At 36.8% G+C, this 9,424-nt stretch overlaps 1 non-coding gene across 1 annotated transcript; it reads right to left on the reverse strand.

Moving 5' to 3' along the window:
* Positions 1-9,051: 9,051 nt before the first annotated feature.
* On the reverse strand, positions 9,052-9,159 carry LOC123574231 (U6 spliceosomal RNA). The gene has a single exon (XR_006699121.1). It is a non-coding gene; the product is annotated as a U6 spliceosomal RNA (small nuclear RNA).
* Between the last annotated feature and the right edge of the window lie 265 nt (positions 9,160-9,424).

The following is a 9,424-nucleotide window of genomic DNA, read 5'->3' on the forward strand; positions in this document are numbered from 1 at the left end:
CCCACTATTGGATATTTATCCAGATGAAAAGAAGTCAGTTTATGTAAGAGATTCATGTACCTCCATGTTTATTACAGCACTATTTACAAGAGCAAAGAAATTGAATCAACCTAAGTGTTCATCAACAGATGAATGGATAAAGAAAATGTGGTATATATACACAATGGAATACCACACAGCCATAAAAAAAAAAAATGAAACAATGTCATTTGAAGCCACATGGATGGAACGGGAGATGATTATGTTAAGTCAAATAAGCCAGGTGCAGAAAGACAAATATCACATGCTCTCTCTCATATGTGGGAGTGAAATAGTTGATTTCATGGAAGCAGATAGTTGAATGATGGTTACCAGAGGCTAGAAAGAGTGTGTGTGGGGAGAGGGTGATGAAGGTAAGTTGGTTAATGGGCAGAAACATACAGTTAGATGGACTGAGTAGGTTTTAATGTTCAATAGCAGAGTGGGATGACTATAGCTTAATAATGATACATGGTATATTTGAAAATAGCTGGAAGAGAGGAGTTTAAAGTTCCTAACACATAGAAGTGATAAAGTCTCAAGATGGTGGATATCCTAAATATTCTGACTTGATTATTACACATTCTATGCATGTAAAAAATATCACATGTACTCTATAAATGTGTATAAATAAGTATTACATGGAAATAAATACATATATAAGATGAATATTTAGAACATATTGGCTGGGACCGATGGCTCACGCATGTAATCCCAGCAAGTTGCAAGACTGAGGCAGATGGATGGCTTGAGCCCAGGAGTTCAAGACCAGCCTGGGCAATATAGTGAGACCCCACCTCTGTTTTTTTTTTTCCTTAAAAAAGGAACTTCTTAAACATGGGTTAAGAAACGATTCTTTCAGAAATTCACAATAGGATGACCTGTAAGAAAATAAATATATTAGTCCAGGCACCATGGCTCATGCCTGTAATCCCAGCACTTTGGGAGGCCAAGGCAAGTGGATCACCTGAGGTCAGGAGTTTGAGACCACCTGGCCAACATGGTGAAACTCCGTCTCTACTAAATATACAAAAATTAGCCGGCATGGTGGTGCATGCCTATAGTCCCAGCTACTTGGGAGGCTGAGGCAGGAGAATTGCTTGAACCTGGGAGGCAGAGGTTGCAGTGAGCCAAGACTGCGCCATTGCACTCCAGCCTGGATGACACAGTGAGACTCTGTATCAGGAAAAAAACAAAAAGAAAATAAATAGATTAATATATTTGTTTACCTCAAAATTTAAACTTCTGTATGACCAGTGATATTGTAACCCCAAAATTTAAAAAGTGACACACTGAGAGAATTCTTTTTTTTTTTTTGAGACAGAGTTTCACTCTTGTTGCCCAGGTAGGAGTGCAATGGCATGATCTTGGCTCACTGCAACCTCTGCGTCAGGGTTCAAGCGATTCTCCTGCCTCAGCCTCCCAACTAACTGGAATTACAGGTGCCCACCACCCTGCCCAGCTAATTTTTGTATGTTTAGCAGAGACAGGGTTTCACCATGTTGGCCACGCTGGTCTCAAACTCCTTATCTCAGGTTTTCCATCAGCCTTGGCCTCCCAAAGTGCTGGGGATACAGGTGTGAGGAGACATTTTTAATAAAGGCTATAATCTTTGATCATCAAAAAATAAAAATAAAAAAAAAAGAAAAGAAAGAGTCAAGAAAAAAATCAGGGAGGGAGAAGGAGAGAAAGAAAAGAAGAAATAAAGCAGCCCAAGAGAAAAAAAAAGTCAAATGTCATAAACAGTAATTCAGGAAAGAAAAATCTGAATGTTCAACAAGAAAATGAAAAATGCTGAAACTTATTAACAACAAGCAAGGAGCTGCAAATTAAAACTACACCAAGATAACATTTTATACCTATCATGTTGCCATTAAAAAAAAAAAAAAAGTGAGCCTTACAAAATGAAGCATTGGGAAAGGTGTGGAACAATGGAAACATTTATATTCTACCTCTGATCCTGTGAAATGTACATTGGTACAACCACTTTAGAAAATATCTTGGTAATATCTATTGAAGCTAAATATGTGCATACCTTATGGTCCAGCAAGTAGAAACACTTTCAAGCATGTGTACAAGAATGTTCCTTTTAATATTATTTGTAATGAAAAACAATGACAAAAAAACTGAGCATCAATAGGAAAAGGGGTGAATAAATTGTGGTATGAAGAGCAGTTGTAACCTAACACACAAACACACACACACAGACACACACACACACATATCCATAAAGGAGGGTACAAAAAATGTATTGTCAGGATATGCTGAATGACACAATAGCATTTACATAAACTTTTATAAACACAAAAAGCAATCCAATATATTGTCAGTTGAGATACACACACATATGTATGTGAAAACATTAGAACACAGATTGACTGGAAGGAATCAAAACAATATATTGGCATTGGTTACAGGAGGGAAAGAGTGGGTAATGGATTTGAGGAATGAAGACCTTTATTTACTCTGTGTTTTTCTACATGAAATAGAGTACGTGTATATTTGTGTAAATGTATATGCATCTGTGTGTATTTGTCTTCTATATATTAAATATATATTATATATGTTAAAATTATAAAAGTTATCATTTGTAATTTTGGGAGAGTATTTTTATACAAATTTTGCATTTCTCTACTTTTTAGCATTAAAAAAATAAAAACCTAAGTGTGAATCAGATGCTGAGTTATGATAATTTGAGGCCAAGACTAACCGAGGCATTAGAATTCTAAGAAGGAAGCCTGAAAAACACTGTGCATCAAAAATGGTAATTTACCTGCCCCTCTAAAAGGAAGTCAAATCTCAGTGTCAGGTTCCAGCTGTGCTGCTAGTTAACACCGCAGCTCAGAGAATGGAGTGTTTTTGTGGAGAAAGTGTTTTGAGGATGCTGAGGCAGAACTGCAGCCAGGGACTTTGGGGAAATGAGGTTCAGCAGAAAGTAGAATGCAGAAGAGAATTTTCACTAGGCCAGGACAAGTCAGCAAGGCAAAGCAAACAAAACCCTGAAGAGCTGAAGACAGAAAATACTTTCTATTTGGAGACCACTGCACATTTTTCTTTAGGCCAGTCCCTCTCCTGCTGCCTCTCTCCTCCTCATTTCATCCTTTCCTCTTTTTCTTTTAAGGGAACAGAAAGAACATGGAAGTTAAGGTGTAAGAGGAGGTGACACAGAAATTTATCTTTTATGTTTTGATTTTTGTACTTTCTAAAATAACATATTTGCTCTTATTATCTCTTCTTGCCTAAAGCAGATGAAAATAACTTGAGTGTCTCCTAAAACTATGAAACTTTAAGGCAAAATAAACTTGGTTTTATGCCTTAGGAAATACCATTTCATGATCTATGCAAAGTCTTTCTGTGAAATTTGAGAAAAATTGTTTACAAGTAGAAATTGGAGGCATTGCCCTAACTTTAAATATAATATACTCCCTGCAAGGGAGTTGGGGGGTCTTCCCAGGCGCCCAAGAGCACAGAGACACTGGGGACCAGAGGGTCCAGAGCCGTGGCAGGGCAGCTGCAGTGGCACCGGGGGAGGGCAGGCTCCTGTCTGCTCCATGGAGTAGGGAGAGTGGCTCCTGCCTGCTCCGTGGAACATTATAGCCCCATCGGCGCCTCCCCGCTGCAGCCAGTGTCTTGGTAGCAGCCGCTCTAGATGGGCCCCTGCTGCCATCAATCTACTGATATTTAAATTGCAAATATTACCATGTATCTTATTTGCTTAAAACACTTTACTGGCTCTGTACTGCTCACAAGATTCATTTTCTTCTCTTTAACATGGCATGTGTGATTTCTGGCTGCTGTTCTACCGATGCCTGAGGAGTAAACCTCCAGCAATGCCTTAAATACTTGTGGTTTCTCGCACACACTATGCTGTTTCTAGTCTCCAAGATGTTGCTGGAACCCCTCTCTTTACTTGAGGAATCTCTCCTTTTCTTCTTCTACCATCAAGGTAATTGAAAGAACATAGGTATTAAAGTCAAACAAATCCAAGGTTCAGGTTTTAGTCTCACCATGTGATGTTCCTAGAACGTGAATCATAGAGAATTGGTCAAAATGTTACTGATAAGACTTTGCATGTGACTTATTATCAAACAACCCATTTAATGAATTTGTAAAAATCAACTTCCTTGCTTTAGGTGAAATTTTAAACTCCAGTAAATATGTATTTATGATATTGAGTCTTCATTCACTAATCTTTTACTGGCAGTAACACAGGTTTATATTCTAAATGAATTGAAGGATATATGCAAATTATTACCCATAAGCTATTTCACAAAATTCAGAATAAATTGTAAGGGTCTTGTCTTTTCTTTCATATTTTTAATAAATATGTTAAAGGTAATTAAATACATTATATCAGCTTAGAGACCTTCAGACAGACTTAGACTTCCACCTAATAACGGTGGGAGACCTCAACACCCCGCTAACAGTTTATCAAGACAGAAAATTAACCAAGATATTCAAGACTTTAACTCAGCACTGAATCAAATGGACCTGCTAGACATCTACAGAGCTCTCCACCCTAAAATGACAGAACAAACAATCTGCTCATGGCACATACTCTAAAATTGACCCCACAATGAGATATAAAATAATCCTCAGCAAATACAAAAGAACTAACATCATACCAACCACTCTCCCAGACCCTGGCACAATAAAATTAATAATCAAGTCTAAGAAAATTGCTTAAAACCATACGGTTACACGGAAATTAAGTAACCTGCTCCTGAATGACATTTGGGTAAATAATGAAATTAAGGCAGAAGTCAAAAAGTTATTTGAAACTAATAAAAACAAAGATACAACAAACCAGAATCTCTGGGACACAGCTAAGGCAGTGTTAAGAGGGAAATTTATAGTGCTAAACACCCACATCAAAAAGGCAGAAAGATCTTAATTAACAACCTAACATCACAACTAAGAGAACTAGCAAACCAAGAGCAAACTTACTCCAAAATTAGCAGAAGACAAGAAATCACCAAAACCAGAACTGAACTAAAGGAGAGTGAAACACACACACACACACACACACACACACACACACACACACACACACAAACATTAAAAAGATCAACAAATCTACAAGTTGTCTTTTTTAAAAATGAATAAAATAGAACACTGGCTAGACTAATAAAGAAGAGAAAAGATCCAAATAAACACAACTAGAATGACAAAGAAAATATTACCACTGACCCCACAAAAATAGAAATAACCATCAGAGAATACTGTGAATACCTCTGTGCATACAAACTAGAAAATTTAGAAGAATTGATAAATTCCTGGACATAGATACCCTCCAAAGACTACACCAGGAAGAAATTAATCCCTGAATAGACCAATAACAAGCTTCAAAATGGAATCAGTAATAAATAGCCTGCCAACCAAAAAAATCCCAGGACCAGACAGATTCACAGCTGAATTCTACCAGATGTACAAAGAGGAGCTGGTACCATTTCTACTAAAACTATTCCCAAAAACTGAGAAGGAGGGGCTCCTTTCTAACTCGTTCTATAGGCCAGCATCATCCTGATACCAAAACCTGGCAGAGACACAACAAAAAAAGAAAACTCAAACCAATATTCTTGATGGACATCAATACAAAAAATCCTCAACAAATACAGGCCAACCAAATCCAGCAGCATGTCAAGAAGCTTTCCATCACAGACAAGTAGGCTTTATCCCTAGGATGCATGGTTGCTTCAACATATGCAAGTCAATAAAGGTGATTCATCACATGAACAGAACTAAAGATAAAAACCATATGATTATTTCAGTAGATTCAGAAAAAAGCTTTCAATAAAATTCAACACCCCTTCATATTAAAAACTCTCAATAGACTAGGTATTGAAGGAACATTCCTTAAAGTAATAAGAACCATCTATGACAAACCCACAGTCAACATCATACTAAGTGGGCAAAAGCTGGAATCATTCGCCTTGAAAACAAGCATGAGACAAGGATGCTGTCTTTCATCACACCTATTCAACATAGTATTGGAAATCTTGACCAGAGCAATCAGGTAAGAGAAAGAAATAAAGGGCATTGAAATAGGGAGAGAGAAGTCAAACTATCCCTGTTTTCAGATGACATAATTCTATAACTAGAAAACCTCACAGTCTGTCCAAATCTCCTTCAGCTGATAAACAACTTGAGCAGAATCTCAGGATACAAAATCAACATACAAAAATCACTAGCATTCCCAAACATTAACGACAGTCAAGGTGAGAGACAAATCAGGAATACATTCTCATTCACAATTGCCACAAAAAGAATAAAATACCTAGGAATACAGCTAAACAGGTAGGTAAAAAATCTCAACAAAGAGAACTACAAAACACTGGTCAAACAAATCAGAGATGACACAAACAAATGGAAAACCATTTCATACTCATGGATAGGAAGAATCAATATTGTTAACATGGCCATACTGCCCAAAGCAATTTATAGATTCAACACGATTCCTAGCAAACTACCAATGATATTCTTCACAGAACTAGAAAAAACTAGTTTAAAATTCATATGAAACCAAGACGGAGTCAGAAAAGCCAAGGCATTCCTAAGCAAAAAGAACAAAGTTGGAAGCATCATACTACGCAACTTCAAACTATACTACTGGGCTATAGTAACCAAAACATAATGGTACTGGTACAAAAACAGACACATAGACTAATAGAAAAAAAAATAGAAAGCACAGTAATAAGTCTGCACACTTACAACCATCTGACCTTCGACAAAGCCGACAAAAGTAAGCAACGGGGAAATGACTCCCTATTCAATAAATAGTGCTGGAATAACTGACTAGCCATATGCAAAAGATTGAAACTGGGCCCCTTCATCATACCATACACAAAAATCAACTTGAGATGGATTGAAGACTTAAATGTGAAACCCAAAACTATAAAAACTTTGGAAGACAACCTAGGCTTCTGCACAGCAAAAGAAACTGTCAACAGAGTAAACAGACAAGCTACAGAATAAGAGAAAATTTTTGCAAACTATGTATTAACAAAAGTCTAATATCTATCATTTATGTGGAACTTCAACAATTTCAAGGAAAAAAACATTAAAAAGTAGGCAAAGAACATGACAGACACTTCTCAAAAAAAAGATACGCATGTGGCCAACGAGAATGTGGAAAAAAAAAGTTCAGTATCACTGATCATTAGAAAAAAGCAAATCAAAACTACAATGAGATATCATCTCACACCAGTTAGGATGGCTGTTATTGAAAAGTCAAAAAATAACACATGCTGGCCAGGTTGTGAAGAGAAAGGAATGCTTACACATTGTTGGTGGGTGTAAACTAGTTCAACCCTTGTGGAAAGCAGTGTGGCAATTCTTCAAAGAGCCAGAAACAAAACTACAATTCGACCCAGCAATCCCATTACTGAGTATGTACCAAAGGAATATAAATTGTTCTGTCACAAAGACACATGCAAGTATATGTTCACTGCAGCACTATTCACAATAGCAAAGGCATGAAATCAGCCTAAATGCCCATCAGTGGTAGACTGGATAAAGTGGTACATATACACCATGGAATACTATGCAGCCCCAAAAGAGCCATAAAAAAGATCATATCCTCTGCAGGAACATGAATGGAGCTGGAGGCCATTAGCCTTAGCAAACTAGAGCAGGAAGAGAAAACTAAATAGAGCATGTTGTCACTTACAAGTGAGAGGTAAATGATGAGAACCATGGACACATAGAGGGAAACAGCAGACACTAGGGCTACTGGAGGATGGACGGTGGGAGGAGGAAGAGGAGCAAGAAACATAACTAATGGGTACTAGGCCTAATACCTGGGTGATAAAATAATCTGTACGATAAACCCCCATGACAGGAGTTTACCTATGTTACAAACCTGCAGATGTACTCCTGATCCTAAAAGTTTTTTTAAAAGTGCTTATTGTCCAATGTGAATGGCACATATGTAAATACAAATTAATGGTAACAAAACTAATGATACAAATATAAGCAATATCCAGTAAGAGCATAGAGGAAAGAATGAATTTATTAGTTCATGTTTATTTATTCAATAATGTATTTAAATTTCTCACAACATGAAATAAAAGGAAAAAATGAATATTGGAGTAGTAAATCCAGAGGAAAAAAATAACTTTGCATAGATAATTTGAAGTCAACAATATATGAGCATACAGAATACATACTTAAGGTCTAGAAAAATGCCAGAGTAAGCATTTGGCCTCTAAACTTTTTGGAAGGTAAGAAAAATGAGAACATAATAAATTACACTATTTATACTATCTCCAAAGAAAAAGAAAATGAACCTATTCCTAATGCTGAAATGAAAGTTTTTCCTTGTAGGTGATCAAAAAAAGAACAATATGCCATCCTCAACAACATCCATATATTAAACTGACTTCATAGGGCTATTTCTTATAGTGGTTGCTAGCATGGACCAATGATGACATAATGCCAAATTACATACAGTAAAAGCAGTTTTACAAGAGGACAGACCATATGGTCCAGATGTGTAAATTTTTGCTTGTGAAGCTTATTCTTAGGATTTTTTTTTTTTTGTATCTATAGGAACACATGGACTATATATCACTCAGGCAATCCTTTGCAAATTTATGTTGCCCAACGAAGCATTTGATGAGGATTAAGCAACAGTGAGTTCAAGGTTATAGTCCTTAACAATCACTTAGGGTGCAGCTATTTCAGTCTACTTATTAAATAATGGAAGTGCTTAACTCCCTCTGGGGTTGGGTTCAGAGGAAAGGGACCACGGAACTTGGACTAGTTTTAAAAATTGTGGTAAAATACACACACCATGAAATTTATCTTGACCATTTTTGAATGTACTGTTCAGTGGCATTAAATACGTTCACATGGTTTTGCTACTAATCCACCTGCACAGAACTCTTTTTATCTTATAAATCTGAATCTCTGTGCCTATTATACAATAACTCCATGTTCCTCCCTCCCTCAGTCCCTGCCAGCCACCATTTTATCTATCTCTATGAATTTGACTATTCTAGGTACCCTCATAAAAGTGGAACCATACAGCATAAAAATATAGAATACTTCATGAATCTGCATGTCATTCTTTCTCTGGGGCCATGCTAAATTGTTTCTCTGTTGTTCTAATTTTAGTATATGTACTGCCCAAGCAATCACTTTGGTTGGTTTTGGACTGAAGAACAGGAGCGCATCAAACTTAAAATGGGGAAAGTTCCTGCACGAAGGCAGGATGGTATAATAATACTATTTTCCTTGCACCTGAAGACTGGGGCAAGAAGGGACACTGAATGAGATGAGGTTAAAGAGACAGGAAGAAACCAAACTCTAAAGGGCCTTGTAAACCATGTTTCATTAAGAGCTTGGACGTACAGACAATAAGAATGGAATAGGGAATTAAAATTTGTATTTAAGAAAAATAATT

Source organism: Macaca fascicularis, chromosome 6 (genome assembly GCF_037993035.2).
Source record: "Macaca fascicularis isolate 582-1 chromosome 6, T2T-MFA8v1.1".
Lineage (NCBI taxonomy): Eukaryota > Metazoa > Chordata > Mammalia > Primates > Cercopithecidae > Macaca > Macaca fascicularis.